The sequence below is a fragment of the Lepisosteus platostomus genome, unplaced genomic scaffold, assembly GCF_059453375.1.
Source record: "Lepisosteus platostomus isolate fLepPlt1 unplaced genomic scaffold, fLepPlt1.hap1 Scaffold_30_H1, whole genome shotgun sequence".
NCBI lineage: Eukaryota > Metazoa > Chordata > Actinopteri > Semionotiformes > Lepisosteidae > Lepisosteus > Lepisosteus platostomus.
The window spans coordinates 1,685,208-1,704,043 of record NW_028291658.1 but is presented as its reverse complement, the minus strand read 5'-3'; the positions used below and the strand labels follow the sequence as shown (position 1 = coordinate 1,704,043).

The 18,836-nt window shown below is 42.9% G+C and overlaps 5 non-coding genes across 5 annotated transcripts; 4 read left to right on the top strand and 1 right to left on the bottom strand.

The window, feature by feature from the left end:
* On the top strand, positions 1 to 82 carry trnal-caa (transfer RNA leucine (anticodon CAA)). Its single transcript has one exon. It is a non-coding gene; the product is annotated as a tRNA-Leu (tRNA).
* Positions 83 to 1,012: 930 nt separating this feature from the next.
* trnae-uuc (transfer RNA glutamic acid (anticodon UUC)) lies at positions 1,013 to 1,084 on the top strand. The gene has a single exon. It is a non-coding gene; the product is annotated as a tRNA-Glu (tRNA).
* Positions 1,085 to 9,986: 8,902 nt separating this feature from the next.
* On the top strand, positions 9,987 to 10,068 carry trnas-cga (transfer RNA serine (anticodon CGA)). Its single transcript has one exon. It is a non-coding gene; the product is annotated as a tRNA-Ser (tRNA).
* Positions 10,069 to 11,368: 1,300 nt separating this feature from the next.
* On the top strand, positions 11,369 to 11,450 carry trnas-uga (transfer RNA serine (anticodon UGA)). Its single transcript has one exon. It is a non-coding gene; the product is annotated as a tRNA-Ser (tRNA).
* Positions 11,451 to 15,492: 4,042 nt separating this feature from the next.
* On the bottom strand, positions 15,493 to 15,574 carry trnas-aga (transfer RNA serine (anticodon AGA)). The gene has a single exon. It is a non-coding gene; the product is annotated as a tRNA-Ser (tRNA).
* Positions 15,575 to 18,836: the final 3,262 nt, after the last annotated feature.

The following is an 18,836-nucleotide window of genomic DNA, read 5'->3' as shown; positions in this document are numbered from 1 at the left end:
GTAGTCGTGGCCGAGTGGTTAAGGCGATGGATTCAAAATCCGTTGGGGACTCCCCGCGCAGATTTGAATCCTGCCGACTACGGCATCTGCCGCATGTCGCCTTGTGCCTGCGCGGCAAAGGCGAAGTGCTGCTTCTCCTTTCCTGGTACTATAAGAACGCTAAATCGCTTGGCTCTGCTGTCATGGAAATAAATTCTTCAGATAACCACACATTTTGCGTTCGCACCTCTATTTCCGGTGCCTTCATGCACTCTTGTACCAAACGCACGTTCCTTCTGTATGCGGAGCCGATCATTTGCAATTGGGCTGTGCCGACAGATCAGGACGAGCTCTGTCGGCTCAAAAGCAGCGCAGGACCTGCAAGAACAACAGAAAGATTAGCATCCAGCGGGGGCTTCTTAGTGAGCCCAAGATCTCATCAAGAATCGGCTCCAGCAACAGGGCTGGGCGCATTGTTCCATTCTCCAACCACTCTCGGTGTAAACAAGTCCCTCCTGGTCTCTGCTTGAATTGCACTTTCCTGCGTTTGCTTTGGTGTAACTGGCTTCCCCTGCATGGGCGAATGTGAAGAAGATCCTTAGTAAGTCATTGAAGAAACCCGAGAAGAGGTCGGAGTGGTCCCTGTCGTTCATCAACGATCCAGTCAGGCAGTACTCCTCTGTAAAGCGCCGTTCGTTCACATCAATTGGCTTTTTTTTGCTTTCACTCGTGCAAGTAGTAAAAGCAGACGCCCCTATTCTGCTGTGACCCGGATTCGAACCGGGGTTGTTGCGGCCACAACGCAAAGTACTGACCACTATACGATCACGGCGAGTTACCGATACACACGGGGCAGGGCGGAAAAGGCTGTGCTCTCTTCGTGTGACATAATTCGGGAAAGTCCTGACGTTGCATTTCAACTGAGCCCCAGTATACATCGACCCTTCGACACTCTGAGTGACAACTCTCTTGCGTGTTTTCTCATATTTATGTAGTTTGCTTGCATGATGCCCGGAACAGCAGGGTTGCGCACTCCCATATGGTCTAGCGGTTAGGATTCCTGGTTTTCACCCAGATGGCCCGTGTTCGACTCCCGGTATGGGAACGTGTCAATTTTGCCTCCTGCTTTCCAAAAGATCAGCACTGTGTACGAAGGAGCCGCATTAAAACTACTCAACGTGCAAAACGTGCGAGAAGAGGGGGCGCTTGTTTCCAGCCGAAACTTCTCGCGTGTGAGACGAGCTGACCATCGCTGCAGGAGGTGGGAGGGTCACTCTGGTAGACAGGGCTGACCTTCGGCAATAGGATTTATACTCTCCAAGATGATATTTGCACTTTCTGGAGAGGCGATTTTCTCCACTTCAGTAGCCCGATTTCGTCGATTGCGTGGAGAGGGCTGTAGAATGTGGCGCCGTCTTTCCTGCTCCGTCCATGACAGGCGTGCTGGTCTCTGGAGAGAGAGCACGGTCCATCAGCGCACCCCAATAAAGGCACTGGAAGCAGCTGAATCGCATTGGCGAAGCTCAGCGCTGGGCCGCTGGGCACATCTGACCACAGTTTCCGTAGTGTAGTGTTTATCACGTTCGCCTCACACCCGAAAGGTCCCCGGATCGAAACCGGGCGGAAACAGACCAGACTTCTTCTGTCGCCACGCACAAAAGGGGATTGGGGATTCGCCTAGCGCTGTGATCGAACAGACCCACTCACCTCTTAGTGTGGCGGGATCTGCACAGTGCATGTCGCAGCGCATCCTGCTTTCACTTCAATGCGCGTCCTGATGTACCCCGGTCTCCCGCGTGACAGGTGGGGACAGGTGACAGGTCCACGTGACAGGTCCTATACTAACGAGGAAGACATCTCTCTCTCCGACCCCCGGCATCGTGTCCCGACCCACCGTGCTGGAAGCCGACTCGTGCTGTGATTCCTTTACGGAGCAGAAATGACAACCGAGGAGCCGAGAGATCATTTCAGCATTTCGCGTCTGAACGGAAAACACAAACGACCAACTCGGAATGATTTGCCTTTGACGCTTATCAAAGCGTTCTTTGTGCATCGAACAGACCCACTCACCTCTTAGTGTGGCGGGATCTGCACAGTGCATGTCGCAGCGCTCCCTGCTTTCACTTCAATGTGCTTCCTGATGTCGAGTCGTGTGCCGTGCGGAGGCTCTGAAAGCGAGAGCAATGAAAAGGTGCACGACGCTGTGAAATAAACATTAATAAACGCATATATAACGTCGAAAACACATCTAACACTAGGAGTATACGGCACTCTGCGCAGTGTACGAAGTAAATTATTTTCGCAGTAATTAATTATATTTACTATATTTATTATACACGTGTAAATTAATTACTGCGAAAATAATTTACTTCGTACACTGTGCAGAGTGCCGTATACTCCTAGTGTTAGATGTGTTTTCGACGTTATATATGCATTTATTAATGTTGTCGATTTTACGGTTGCAATTCGACGTTGATTATACGTCGAGGCGACGTATATATACGTATAGCCGTATTTTCGCCGTGAATATACGTATATTCGACGAATCAATGCCCACAGCTTGGCATACAAGGGTTTTGCGGAGGGGTCTTGCCACCTGCCTGAAAAAAAAACAGTAAAATGTTTGAGTGCCTATAGAGTTTCTATTTTTATTTTCTTGAGAAAAGTTGATACCATTTCCTGGAAACCCCGTCCCCCATCAGTGCGCGGTGCCCGGGGAAAAATCTGTAGGGGGGCGTCTGAAATTCTGAGCGGGGGTGATATTTCGGTTGAAACGGAGCTGTACGGTGCAGCTACCCAAATGAAATCTCGCAGCTATGCCATTGATTAGTGCTTCATGATAGAAGATATCGACTAGCAATCTGGTATTTGCGATGAAGTTCAGTTTCACATTTTTCGTCACTCTCACTGGAGAGTATTGCCTGGAGCGAAAAGTACCATAAGCGTTCATTTTTGCAGCTACATGGACGTTCTGAATCGTTAAGAAAAAATGTTGTAAAACCAACAGAAAGCACAGAGTGCTATAACTAGTCCTAGTTATATAACGATTTTAAGTATAATGATAAACTACTGCAAGGAATCGGCCCACCTGAGCAAACAGGATCGTAATGTTGACACTCAATAACGACACTGATATGTGCAGTTCCTGGACGGATAGCCCTCCTGCCCATCAAACAGACTGAGTGACTGTTCGTGTCATTTAGTGTTGTCTGACCATTAACAAAGTACAACTATTTTTTTAGGGCGCAAATTAAGTTAGGTAAATCTTTTTGCCCAAAACTGAAGGGGCAACATTCCCCCCTCCCCCCGTGATGCCAGGCCTGTCCCCAGCCTATTCCATAATGTCATTATATATAATACCATACAACAGTGACCGATCCTTACTAACTACATGCGTTAAAATTGCACATCAGCTCATAGCTGATTATCAATGTTATATTTCAACCATAATATCGACAACATTAATAAACGCATACGTTGAGAAAATATCGAACCCAGCATATTTTCCGGTTATATACCACAATGCATTGCTAGTATTCGTTGGTCACCATTTTGGACACGTTTTTCAAACGTAGAAGTATATCCGCAAATATCTCAGCAATCCTCTTTTGACGAGTAAGTATGAACAATAATAATACTATCTGAATACATACAGATCTTTCTTAATATTATTTTGATTAAAATAGTACGTGAATAAGCAAAAAATGGCACATAAAATAGTGTGAATGGGGAAGATGACACAAAATCGTTTTGCCGTTTCTCTATTCTTATTCTATGTTGTACTTTCAAACTTTGGGTACTCTTTAATTAGGACAGACTTTATTGCTCAACTGCTATGATGCAAGCCAAATTTTATACATTTATTTCAGTTTTGAGCTTAGTAAACCGTTCATTTTTTAGATTATACTAAAGAAGATATTAATCATCATTTATTTGGGAAGTAATATTATATAATTTTCTCCTAGCTGCGGTGCTGAAGTCCCACCCTACATCAACAGAAAAAGAAATAAAGGAGCATGCAATGTGTTACTTGAAGAATGCATATGCAAGGCAGGGGGCCAGGAGATCTGGACACTGAAAATAATAGGTTTTTGGTTCTAACTGTTAGGACAATTAGACAGGGTTTGCAAATAGTGGAAAAAAATCATCTTAACTTCCATTGTAATATTTTTTTTTCTTGGAAATATAGAAGTTGTACATTTTAAAGTGTATATTTGAATCAAAATGTGGTTTTGAGTTAGTGTGTTAATGTAATTAGTTTTGTGTTTGTCATTACTATACTGTATATTGCCATGTTACCAGAATTTGTAGCTGAAGTTTAAGACTAGTTGTGTTTTTTATGATTATTGCCCATATGTTGATTGTTGATTGATTGTATACAATGTATAATTTGAAATACATATGTTTCAGGTGTGAATGTGTATTTTCAGAATACATTTCTAAATCTAATCATTGGCTTGGTTTACTTGTTTCTACACCTATAAAATCTATCTTTGATGTATAATAGACCTCTACCCATATACGTATAATAGACCTCTAAAGTTATGCGTATAATAGACCTCTAACCATATACGTATAATAGACCTCTAAAGTTATCCGTATAATAGACCTCTAACCATATACGTATAACAGACCTCTAACCATATACGTATAATAGTCCTCTAAAGTTATCCGTATAATAGACCTCTAAAGTTATCCGGAACTCCAACCATATATGTATAATAGTCCTCTAAATTTATCCGTATAATAGAACTCCAACCATTTATGTATAATGAACGTCTAAACATAGACGTATAATTGACGTATAACTTTAGACGTATATTAGAATTTCATTCTAGACGAATTGTAGACCACATTTAGACGTATAAGGTATGCGTTTAATAGACGTATATTATACGTCTTTTGCCCACTGGGTGGGCTCCAGATGCACATGGAAGCAATCAAGTGTTTCATCCGAGCTGTTTCAAAGACTGCCCAAGAGCTTTCCTTTCACAGAGGCGCAACGATTAATGATGGGGGTGCACCCTTCAATGCGCCTTACGACTCTAGGGAGTGATTGAGACGATTCGTAGCGTGCTCATTTCTCTCCATTCCCCGTGTTGCAGTGGTAGGATGACGTAAATTACTGCTTCGACACGTAACGGCATTATAATCACGTGCAGGAGCTGAGGGCTTTAGTTTTGTTTCGTTTTCCATGGCGTTCGTAAGCGCGCAAATCAAAGGCAAGTCCTGCGTCTAACACGAACGTAAATGCTTTTGAAAGTGCAGTGTGGTGCAGCTTGTAAAATCCTTGTCCACATTTGTGGTTTGTTGATGTTTGTTCTGTCTGCCAAAGTTGCATTTTGACATCCGGACGGGGAGACTTTATCATTTGAACGTGAAGCCAGCCTTAAACCCTCTGAGGCGTGTTTGTCTGCCGGCACGTATCTTGTGAAAGGTATTTTTTTTTAACGGAGAGCGACTTTGAAAAAGTTTCCGCAGCCACCTCGCACTGCGTTGAAATCCGTTGGGGACTCCCCGCGCAGGTTCGAAACCTGCCGACTCCGGCATCTGCCGCACGTTGCCTTGTGCCTGCGCGGTAAAGGTGAAGTGCCGCTTCTCCTCTCCTAGTACTATAAAAACGCTAAATCGCTTGGCCCCGCTGCCATGGAAATCAGTTCTTCAGATAACCACACACTTTGCGTTCGCACCTCTGGTGCTCTACTTATGCCTTTGAAAACCTAATGAATACAGCTGAAAGAACCGACACAATATGTAGGTGCTCGTAAAGCACGCAGTAAAGAACTGTTAACAGCAAGGGTTTCAGTGGGTTAACTGAGGAGAAGGCGTGATCGCTAATTGTTGACTTTTTATTTGGTGTTAGAAACACTCTTACTGTGCATGACGTGCAACAAATGTAGCCACAGAAATTGCATCACGCTTTCATGTATGCTATTGCAGACACCAACGTTGCCTAGATAGAAAACCGAAATAGCCGTGGGTTTGCTTGCTGGTCTGAAGGATCTCTCTTCGAATCTCTATCATTTGTCAATGGAAGTAAAAGGCGCTGCAATCTCATACGTTCAGAATCAAAACCGCAGCTGTTGTTCGACTTTATTTCTTGACTAATTACAACTGAGTGTCACATGAGCAGTTACATAAACTTGTCTGGTATATTTGAACACAAATGCCGTTCTTCAATTAAAACTAACAGTACATTGTCAGGGACATTGTCAGGGTCAGTTCTATACAAACAAGAGACAGACAAGAGAATATTTCTACCTTTCATGTGGACTACGTGTTGACTTACTGATCGGAATAATAAGAAGACAGAACAAAAAAAGGCACCGCTGGTATTCGGACCCAGGATCTCCTGTTTACTAGACAGGCGCTTTAACCAACTAAGCCACGGCGCCCCGGGAGCGCTGTCCTTTTGCAGCCACTTGGACACACCACTCAGACACATCTGCATTCGGTGTGTGCTCCGCCTGCTCGCTGAGCAAGTTGCCACCTTTACATACAATAGCAACATCGACAACAAGAGAAAGGATGAGAAATGGCTTTTATCTGGAACTTTTCATGTCCAAGGAACTCAATGTGCTTTCTGTGTACAACAGGGCCACTGAACTCCACACTGGCCACTGAACCACAGCAGTGGCTTGCTGGCTTGATGTCTCCCAAGGAAAATGTTGAAATTGCATGTGGAACAGGAAAATGACTCTCAGGTGCCCATTGCTCATTTTCAGACACATTTATGCAATACTTTCACCATGCGTTGAGCAATAGGGATTAAAGATAGCAGAGGTAAGGTTTAAAAGTGATTCTGAGGTGCAACACATCAGCGATACAGCTAGGCATCTGAAATGCGGGGTTTGAGAGCCCTTCAGGGAACACCGTACCCTAAAGGTACCAGAAGTCCACTAGTATAAGCATTAAGTCACTGTCACCACTGTTACAATGTGATTGCTACATATCTTCATTTCTTTGGTTTTTAAGGAGTAAGAGTGAAGGGGGTCTAAATCTGCGATCCAGTGTGTTGAAGTATTTCACAACACTACCTGTAGCCCGTCTGAAAATAAATCCTCATTCTGATTATTGCTCTGGGCATGTACCAATAAATTACTGAGCATATATATATCTCACTGTGTTGAAGCTAGAGACCTGTATGTAATAATATGATGCTAAAATGTTATTTTCACATATATTAATGTTATAAATGATTGCTTATGCTTTATAAACAAACCTAATTAAAATAAAAGCTTAAGTTATGTATTTATCTTGTACCATAGAACATGATTTTCTTTGTATTTCAAGCCCACAAAGTGTCCAAATGACGCACTACATGATATAAGGAAGATTATCACATGCATATCGGTATTATCTTTCTTATGAAAATGCATTCCTTTCATTACCTTTTACTTTTTAAAATGAACTCAAATTGTGTATAATGTAATAATTTAAGTAGAATAGATTCTAATAATATAATGATCCAGTGTGTTGCACTACTTCACTGCTTCACTGCTCTATGCCGTCTGGAAATAAATCCTCAGACTGCTTACTGCCCTGGGCATGTACCAATAAATTACAGGAGCACATCTATATATCACTGCGTTGAAGCAGGAGACACACAATCACTGCAAGCACATCCTAAATACAGTGTTCCATCACCTTTGACCTCATCCAGAACATATCATTTCTTGAAAGGGATTGCTGTCCGAATGCACATCTGAATCCCAAACAGAATCTCTAGTAATATACGATCGTTTGTGAAACATGCAAATGACTGTCTCAGGGGCCCATTCCTCATTGTCAGACACATGTATGCAATGCTTTCACCGTGCATTGAGCAATAGGGATTAAAGACGCCACAGGTAAGGTTAGATGTCATGTTCTATGATAATTTCTTTCAGCATTAGGGACTAAATATACTAAACGTATGATGCTAAAATGTTATTTTCACATATATTAATGTAATAAATGATTGCTTATGCTTTATAAACAAATCTAATTAAAATAAAAGCTTAAGTTTTGTATTTATCTTGTACCATAGAACATGATTTGCTTTGTATTTCAAGCCCACAAAGTGTCCAAATGTTCTATGATCATTTCTTTCAGCATTAGGGACTAAATATACCAAACGTATGATGCTAAAATCCTGAAAAAAGGATGTGCTCCATCTTGTCAGTAGATTGGATTCCAAAACTGATTTGGGTCAATATACATTATCTTTGAAGATAAGGTACAGTCTACTGTAGGGAACCATCAACTTAGAAAGCATTGACCTTCCCTGGGGGTCAGGTAGGTGCAAAAGATAAACCTTTATCCTATCTTTATATTAAGATAAGTGGCCAAGCAGTATTTTTCCAAGTTTCACCAAGCTCATCATGTTGCCATAGTAGACAAAGTTCTATAAAATGTTAAATAACTTTTAAAAAAAGCATCTTGGTCTTTCAGTACTGTACAAGGTGAATTAAACTGTCCCTGGTAATAAAAAGTAATTAGAAGCATCCCAGAAACTTTATCTCTAGAAACATTAGTTGTTTTATATCATGTAATTTAGTGTGATGTTGTCAGAATTCAAGGACATTATCACACACAGAAATTGGTTCAGTTAAATCTAAAAAACACAGCTAAACATGGGTTTAAATGTAAAATAGAAGTCTTACCTCTTGTCAAAAGATTTAATTCAAGAAGCGATGTAATAAATGATTGCTTATGCTTTATAAACAAATCTAATTAAAATAAAAGCTTAAGTTTGGTATTTATCTTGTACCATAGAACATGATTTTCTTTGTATTTCAAGCCCACAAAATGTCCAAATGACGCACTACATGATATAAGGAAGATTATCACATGCATATCGGTATTATCTTTCTTATGAAAATGCATTCCTTTCATTACCTTTTACTTTTTAAAATGAACTCAAATTGTGTATAATGTAATAATTTAAGTAGAATAGATTCAGGTAGGAAATATAGAGTCATGACGTTTATGGCTGACATCATTTCACATGGGTGAATTTTAAGCTAAGAAACAAAAACATTTACAATGAAGATACCATTGCTTAATTTTTAATGCCTTTAAAAAATAAATACCTCCTGAGAATAATTTGCCACTCCCAGATCCTTGGTAAGGTACTGTTTGAATCCAATCAGGAGAGGAGCATCCAGGGAGTGTTTTCTATAGAGTCCAGCTTGGGCCACTCTCTTCCGGCCTGCTGATACTTTTTAACTACTCAGGGCCTGTAAGGATATAAAACACCGGTTTAAACATTTTATACCTATAAGACAAATAGAATTTTAGTAAAAAATAGATACATCTGAAAAATAAAAAGTCTTACTGCTGATAGAGTTCTTCAGAGCTCACATCTTCCCCTTCCTTATCCGCTTCTGTTTCAGTTTCTAGAGCAGCCTCTGGCATCTCTTCCTCCTGGACAGCGGCCTCTTGCTCAGGGCCGCTGGAATGCAGGTAGATTCTTTTCAACATGCTTTTACATAATATGTTGTAACAATGATTTCAAAAAGAAACTACAGAAGCCTTACAGATTAAAAATATCTCACCTTGTGCTCATTTCCCTCTATTCCCCGTGTTGCAGTGGTGGGATGACGTAAATTACTGCTTCGACACGTAACGGCATTATAATCAAGTGCAAGAGCTGAGGGCTTTACTTTTTTTTCGTTTTCCATGGCGTTCGTAAGCGCGCAAATCAAAGGCAATTCCTGCGTCTAACAGGAATGTAAATGCTTTTGAAAGTGCAGTGTGGTGCAGCTTGTAAAATCCTTGTCCACATTTGTGGTTTGTTGATGTTTTTTCTGTCTGCCAAAGTTGCATTTTGACATCTGGACGGGGAGACTTTATCATTTGAACGTGAAGCCAACCTTAAACCCTCTGAGGCGTGTCTGTCTGCCGGCACGTATTTTGTGAAAGGTATTTTTTTTTTTAACGGAGAGCGACTTTGAAAAAGTTTCCGCAGCCACCTCGCACTCCGTGTTAGATTATAGGAGGAATGCGGCAGCGGCGAGCTCGCTGTAGTCGTGGCCGAGTGGTTAAGGTGATGGACTCGAAATCCATTGGGGACTCCCCGCGCAGGTTCGAATCCTGCCGACTACGGCGTCTGCCGCACGTCGCTTTGTGCCTGCGCTGAAAAGGCGTAGTGCCGCTTCTCCTTTCCTCGTGCTATAAAAACGCTAAATCGCTTGTCCCCGCTGCCATGGAAATCAATTCTTCAGGTAACCACACACTTTGTGTTCGCACCTCTGGTGCTCTACTTATGCCTTTGAAAATCTAATGAATAAAGCTGAAAGAACCGACACAATATGTAGGTGCTCGTAAAGCACGCAGTAAAGAACTGTTAACAGCAAGGTTTCAGTGGGTTAACTGAGGAGAAGGCGTGATCGCTAATTGTTGACTTTGTATTTGGTGTTAGAAACACTCTTACTGTGCATGACGTGCAACAAATGTAGCCACAGAAATTGCATCACGCTTTCATGTATGCTATTGCAGACACCAACGTTGCCTAGATAGAAAACCGAAATAGCCGTGGGTTTGCTTGCTGGTCTGAAGGATCTCTCTTCGAATATCTATCATTTGTCAATGGAAGTAAAAGGCGCTGCAATCTCATACGTTCAGAATCAAACTCGCAGCTGTTGTTCGACTTTATTTCTTGACTAATTACAACTGTGTTGCATGAGCAGTTACGTAAACTTGTCTGGTATATTTGAACACAGATGCCGTTCTTCAATTAAAACTAACAGTACATTGTCAGGGACATTCAGTTCTATAAAAACAAGAGACAGACAAGAGAATATTTCTACCTTTCATGTGGACTACGTGTTGACTTACTGATCGGAATAATTGAAAAGTTCGGGTCATAGCCGATGCAGTGCGTGCTAATTAGAACAACAGCAACGCTGAGCTCTCAGCACCGTACTGAGCCCAGGTGTTTTTCTAAAGCTGTCAGGTGCAGTTCATTTACAGTACGCCCCGTGTCTCAACGGTAGGACGGAGTCAAATACTGCCTCGACACGCAACAGCATTATAATAAACCGCAGGACTTGAGGGCTGTTCTCTTTGAATGTTCCAAGGCATTCGTAAGAGCGTAGGTCAAGGGCCATTCGTGCATCTCCTGTAACTCGAGTAAAAATGCTATTCAAAGTGCAGTGACTGAAATCGTCGTCCACATGTCTCCGTTGTTGATTTCTTTCTGTCTAAGAAAGTTCTATTTTCATGTCCGAACGGGGAGACTTTATCATTCCAACTTGAAGCCACCCTTAAGTACTCTGAGGTGTGTGTCTGCTTACACGTATGGCGTAAAAGGTTTCTTAAACGGAGAGCGAACTTGAAAAAAGTTGCCGCCGCCTCGCACTCCCTGTTCGATTGTAGCAAGAAGCCAACAGTTGGCGTATTTACTGTAATCGTGGCCGAGTGGTTAAGGCAACAAACTTGAAATCTGTTTGGGTCTCCCTGCGCAGGTTCAAATCCTGCCGACTACGGTGTCCTTTGCATTTGCTCTCGTGCGTGCATGAAAAAGGACCAGCGCTGTTTTGTTTTCGCTGGGACCTTTAACACTCTAAATCGCCTAGACCCACTGCCTTGGAAATCGATTCTTCAGCACCCACGAGTGACGCTTTGCAGCTGGACGCAGATAACGATGCTTTTCTGCAACGAGCTTTCCAGCTGAATTTTCTCGGCAGCTCCATACTGAACCTGTTCTCCATTGCAACATAGCGGAGGCTCGTCACGTCTATAGCAAGGCTGTGTAGGACCGCATACGCCACAGTGACTTGTACACAGACCACATGAAAGGCAAGCAAAATACACTTTTAAAATTCCAAAGACTCACAAGGTCAGAGGAACAGCGATGACCTGAACAGATCTGTTACAGAAGTCTAGGTTGACCTTTTTAGAGCTGTACTTGCATTTTTGTTTAATAGAAGATCAAATCTACTCGCATGTACCAGCACCTTACAGTTTATTGATGTTAATTCTATTTAAGTAATAAGATTGCTAACTATGTTTGACTTTAGCCGGTGTTTTTTAGAACAAATTGCTTACTCTTCTGTAAGGAATACGCAGTACGTGCCTTTGTCAGTCATTGCTCACCATACCTGTAACTTTCTTATCTAACTCACTTCCTCAAATGGTGAAGGTCCACAAACATAAATGAAAAAAACCCTTGTTGTAGATGAGGTGCACAAAAAAGCAGCCCCTGATAGTGTATAACACATTTATACTATTGCAAATAGTATAGAAAATTATATAATATTACTTCCCAAATAAATGATGATTAATATCTTCTTTAGTATAATCTAAAAAATGAACGGTTTACTAAGCTCAAAACTGAAATAAATGCATCAAATTTGGCTTGCATCATAGCAGTTGAGCAATAAAGTCTGTCCTAATTAAAGAGTACCCAAAGTTTGAAAGTACAACATAGAATAAGAATAGAGAAACGGCAAAACGATTTTGTGTCATCTTCCCCATTCACACTATTTTATGTGCCATTTTTTGCTTATTCACGTACTATTTTAATCAAAATAATATTAAGAAAGATCTGTATGTATTCAGATAGTATTATTATTGTTCATACTTGCTCGTCAAAAGAGGATTGCTGAGATATTTGCGGATATACTTCTACGTTTGAAAAACGTGTACAAAATGGTGACCAACGAATACTAGCAATGCATTGTGGTATATAACCGGAAAATATGCTGGGTTCGATATTTTCTCAACGTATGCGTTTATTAATGTTGTCGATATAATGGTTGAAATTTAACATTGATAATACATCGCGGCTATGTGCCCCCTGCTATGAGCTGATGTGCAATTTTAACACATGCAGTTAGTAAGGATCGGTCACTGTTGTATGGTATTATATACAGTATAATGACATTATGGAATAGGATGGGGACAGGCCTGGCATCACGGGGGGAGGGAGGAATGTCGCCCCTTCAGTTTTGGGCAAAAAGATTTACCTAACTTAATTTGCGCCCTAAAAAAATAGTTGTACTTTGTCAATGGTCAGACAACACTAAATGACACGAACAGTCACTCAGTCTGTTTGATGGGCAGGAGGGCTATCCGTCCAGGAACTGCACATATCAGTGTCGTTATTGAGTGTCAACATTACGATCCTGTTTGCTCAGGTGGACCGATTCCTTGCAGTAGTTTATCATTATACTTAAAATCATTATATAACTAGGACTAGTTATAGCAGTCTGTGCTTTCTGTTGGTTTTACAACATTTTTTTCTTAACGATTCAGAACGTCCATGTAGCTGCAAGAATGAACGCTTATGGTACTTTTCGCTCCAGGCAATACAAACCGTGAGAGTGACGAAAAATGTGAAACTGAACTTCATCGCAAATACCAGATTGCTAGTCGTTATTTTCTATCATGAAGCACTAATCAATGGCATAGCTGCGAGATTTCATCTGGGTAGCTGCACCATACAGCTCCGTTTCAACTGAAATATCACCCCCCCTCAGAATTTCAGAAGCACCCCTACAGATTTTTCCCCGGGCACCGCGCACTGATGGGAGACGGGGTGTCCAGGAAATGGTATCAACTTTTCTCAAGAAAATAAAAATAGAAACTCTATAGGCCCTCAAACATTTTACTGTTTTTTTTCAGGCAGGTGGCAAGACCCCCTCCGCAAAACCCTTGTATGCCAAGCTGTGGGCATTGATTAGTCGAATATACGTATATTCACAGCGAAAATATGGCTATACGTACACACGATACATACAGTAAAAAGCCTCAGGCACTGTGTTAGATGTGTTTTCAACGTTATATATGCGTTTATTAATGTCGTCGATTTTACGGTTGCAATTCGACGTTGATTATACGTCGAGGCGACGTATATTCCCGTATAGCCGTATTTTCGCCGTGAATATACTGTATTCGACGAATCAATGCCCACTGGGTAAACTCTTGAGCAAACTCTGAACCAGCTCTAAGGAAACTAATCCAATTAGACGTTACATTGACTCATCTTTTTACGCTCAGTGCTGGATTGCTCAAACTCCAGCTAGGGTTAGGGTTAGCATTCCCACGCTACTTAGACACTTTGTTTACGCTCAGTGCTGAATTTTGGGAACTTCAGGACGAGTGGGAATTTTCTCCTATCTGTCAATTCTGTTTTGTTTTGGAGACTCTTGGCTGCCTATGTTGTACAGTGCAGCGTGAAGGAAACATTTTCCAAAACTGTGTCAGCTCAAAAGTTGTAAGAAAACCTCTCCAGCTGCTTTAACTCTCTTCATTTTTGTCATTTAATGTGACACTCGATGTATAACTGGAGCCTCACATATGCAAATGGTGAGGCTCCAGTTCGACACCCAGTTCGACACCACTTTACAGTATATGACAAAAGCATGGCAGACTGTGCCGGACCGGCAGATAACTTCTGCTTATTTTTACCATATTAAACATTGGAAATCCAACCACTTGCATTTGTGACACTTGATTTTGGCTCCACCTAAGACACTCTTAAATCTTCAAACACTTTTCTCTTCTCCCGCAACACTCTTGTCTGTCGGCACTATGTGGCTGCGTTGCATGACAACCCATCTCACCACGGAAAGGAACCTAACAGCTTTGGTAAGAGAGGAGAAAAGGACCTGGGCTGTACGGGGCTCAAACCCGTGACCTTGGCATTATTAGCACCACGCTCTAACCAGCTGAGCTAACCGGCCTCACGACATCGATCCTCTCTGTGCTGCAAAAAATCGATCTCAGGGAATTTCTTTTGCCCTCCTTTGAATAGAAAGCCGTGTAATTCAGTGTACGGGCTTTCTCGTGCAGTTTCATGGTTCTTGTAACCCAAATCCTACACTGGCCTGAAGTGCCCCCCCATTTCACAGCATTTTTCAGCTGATTTAAAATGTACCTAAAGGAGAAGCATTATTGAAGACCATCAATTACCAAGAGCTTTTGTCAAAGGTTTTGGTGGTCATTTTTAATGACCACAGAGCGCTGTGACCTCGGTTTTACATCTCATCCAAAAGACAGCGCCCTTTTACAACACAGCATCTCCGTCACTATACTGGGGCATTGGGACCCGCACAGACCTCAGGGTGAGTGCCCCCCCGCCGGCACCATTAACACCGCTTCCAGCTGGAAGCTTTGTTTTTCCCTGTAGCTCACCCTCATTCGGGTACTGACCTGGCTCGCACCTACTTAGCTTCAGTGGGTTTGCAGTTGCGAGTTGCAAGGGGATGCAAGTGATGGAGCTGCTCGCTGCAAAAGCCACTGCATTGGCCGGGAATCGAACCCGAGCCTCCCACGTGGCAGGCAAGAAGTCTACCACTGAACCACCAATGCTCAGTGCCTGGGCCTTCAAAAAAGACGGTTTTTTGGTGCTCTGTGCAAAACGCGTCGACATCTGCTTCCAGATGCAAAATGTCATTCGCGGACGCTGAAGAACTTATTTCCAAGGCAGCGGGTACAAGCGATTGGGCGTTTTAAAACCACCAGGAACAGCAAGGAGGCGCGCTTCTTTGCTTGCGCCGGAACACACCGACTGGAGGCGGACAACGTAGTCGGCAGGATTCGAACCTGCGCGGGGAGACCCCAATGGATTTCTAGTCCATCGCCTTAACCACTCGGCCACGACTACAGCAAGCCCCGCCGCCGCTGCGTTCTTGCTACAATCTTACCTGGATCGCGAGGCGCCGGCGGAAGCCTATTTCAAAGTCGTTCTCCGTTTCAAAAAAACATTTCCAAAATACAAGCCTTGCAGACAGACACGCCTCAGAGGACTTAAGGGTGGCTTCATGTCGGAATGATAAAGTCTCCCCGTCCGGACATGAAAATGCCACTTTGTTACACACAAAAAAAGAATCAACAACAGAGAAATGCCCACAAGCATTTCAAAAGCCGCACCACGCCGCATTTGAAATAGCTCTTACATTAGTGGTAGACGCAGGAATCGCCTTTTTATTTACGCTCTTACCAACGCGATGGAAAGCAAAACAAAGCAAAGCAGAGCAAAACAAAACGAACAAACGAAAACCCTCACGTCCCGCACTTGCATATAAGGCTGTTACGTGCCCAAGCGGTATTGTACGTCATCCTAGCACTGCACCCCGAGGCGTACGGCATATGGGAACGAACACACGCCACGAATCGTCTCGAATCGCTCCCTACAGCTGTAAGGCGCCTTAAAGCATGCACCCCCAATTTTCTTCTTTGCGCATCTGTGAAAGGTAAACTCTTGAGCAAACTCTGAACCACCTCTAAGGAAACTAATCCGATTAGACGTTACTTTGACTCATCCTTTAAGGGACCTTTCTTAATTGGAGAAATCAATTATTTCAAATGAATTCTGTATGCGTTAAAAGACAGCTATACACAGAAAACATGCAGGACACTGCTCATGATGTTTCCCGAGCCGAAACAGTGTGTTTTTCCAAGCCATCTGACAAAGCCCGCCCACTGAAAACTGCAGCAGATAGTGTAAAGACGTTCAACTTTGTAACTACTGCACGCACAGGAAGCAGAATAAATTCCTCTTTTCAAACTGTCAAAGGTTTGCTTTGCGAACGCTGCAGGACATCGCACAATCTCTTTTGAACGGGGACAAACGATTTCTTATGAGGCGCACTAAGTACAGACGTTTAAAAAGCTCCACTCATGCCGACGATGCAGCATGAAGAAGCGCAACCTAACGTTTGCATTCCTAGCACTGTTGCAACCTAGCACTGTTGCATTCCGCCTATCAGTAGCTAAGAGAATATAACTTAAGGCTCTTGTTAATGCTGTTTCAGAAACCAGACTGAAATTTCTCAAGTATATTATTTGAATCCAGATACGATTGACGTTGGGCAACAACTATTCTCTCAAGACTTTAAGATTGAAATGGGACCTTTGAGACAGGCCTGTAGTTGTTAAGAACTTGTGGATCCAAATTTGACTTCTTAAGGAGCGGTCTAACAACCGCTACCTTAAATTGATCAGGTACAACGCCTGACGCAAGCGATGTATTCATCATACTAATTATAGGTCCTGCCAGTCCTTCGAGGGAATCTTTGACTAGCTGAGTGGGGATGGGATCTAGCGAACAGGTGGTTGACTTTGTCTTACGTCTGTGTTCATGAGTCCACCATAAGAAGAAATCTGAACAGGAGTGGTGATCATGCGAGGTCACCACGGAGGAAACCACTGCTCTCCCCCCAAAAAAAAACACCACTGCCCCTCTCAAGTTTGCTAAAGACCACATGGATGTTCCACAGCAACTCCTGGAACAATGTTCTGTGGACAGACGTGACAAAAGTTGAACTTGTTGGTAAATGTGCACAGCATTATGTTTGGAGATAACAAAACTCTGCATACCAACTCCAAAACCTCATCCCACCTGGGAAGCATGGCGGATGCTGTACGGCTTGCAATCATTGAGGGACCGATGAATTCCAAGATGTATTTGGAAATTCTACAGCAGAATGTCAGGGTGTCTGCCTGTGATCTAAAACTCGAAAGACGCTGGGTCATGCAACATGACAAAAATAAAGGAGTACATCAACAACAGAGTGGCTGAAACAGAAGAAATTCCGTATTTTGGGATGGCCAAGTAAGAGTCCTGACCCCAATCCCATTGAAGTGCTGTGGCGTGATCTGAAGCAGGCCGTTCAGCGCAAGACATCCCAAAAATATACATGAACTGAAACAGTTTTGCATAGAGGAATAGGCCAAAATACCTCCTAACCGCTGCTCAGGTCTGACCAGCCGCTACAGAAAGTGGGGGTTGAGGTTTTTGTCAATAAAGGAGGTTCCACTAGCTCCTTAATATAAGGGTTCACGTACTTTTTCCATCAATGACCTTGATTGTTTAAACCATTTGGTCAATAAAGAAACAGCAATGTCAAATGTTGGGCGTGTGTTGTTTGTGAAATCAGACTCTCTTTATTAATTATTATGACTTAGATAAAGATAAGATCACATGTTAGGAGCCATTCATGCAGAAATCCACATCATTCCGAAGGGCTGTTTACAAAAGTTTTTCTCCCAACTGTATGTGAGAGAAAAGCAGAGACGCTCACTGAGTAAGGTGGGGTTGCAGCTTCACAAATCACAAGGACATTTGTACACTCAAAAAGGGACAGGAGCACCCCAGATGGGACTCAAACCCACAATCCCTGGCTTAGGAGGCCAGTGCCTTATCCATTAGGCCACTGCGGCACACTGAGTGGGGTCGATCACGCTGATGAAGAGCCAGTTTTTTTTTTCCTTTGCTTTTTCAAAGGGATCCCCAAAATTAGGGAAGTTAGGCAGCAGAAGGTTTACTGTGACCTGAGAAGGACCGGCATCCAATCACGGTAGTACACACACACACGCTCTCACTCATCTGAGCTACACGGCTACCAAGATGATCTCAGGTGCGCCGAGCTGGTACGGAACATATTGAACTGATCGACGGCGAATTGTCTCTCAGACAGGCTTTTTACCTCTGAGTTCCCTGACTAACAGTGATCAGCTAGGTAGTGAAACAGTCAGCTGCTTCTAAACCTTAAACAGCTGCATCTCGGCGCTTCCACGGAGAGATGATTTGAAAGCCGAACATCGCCCATTGGGAACACCTTTCTATCACTAGTTTAAGAGACTCTTAAGGTCTTGCAGAGGTGCCTGTCTAATAGCATGTGCTTTGCAAGCTATAGGTGTTTAGGCTGAGGCAGAATGCCTGTTAAGAAAATGTTTTTCTAAAGGGGCCTCGCACTCTTTTCCAAGCAATGGTCACCATCCCCACCGAGTGTCACAACGTAGTCATGTCCTAGGACATCACCTGTTAGTCTCCATTTGTCTGCCACCAACACTTTAGGTTACGGGGTCACAACTGCACCCCGGAGAGCAGAGGAGCCGTTGTCGTTCTGGCGGCGCAGATTGGG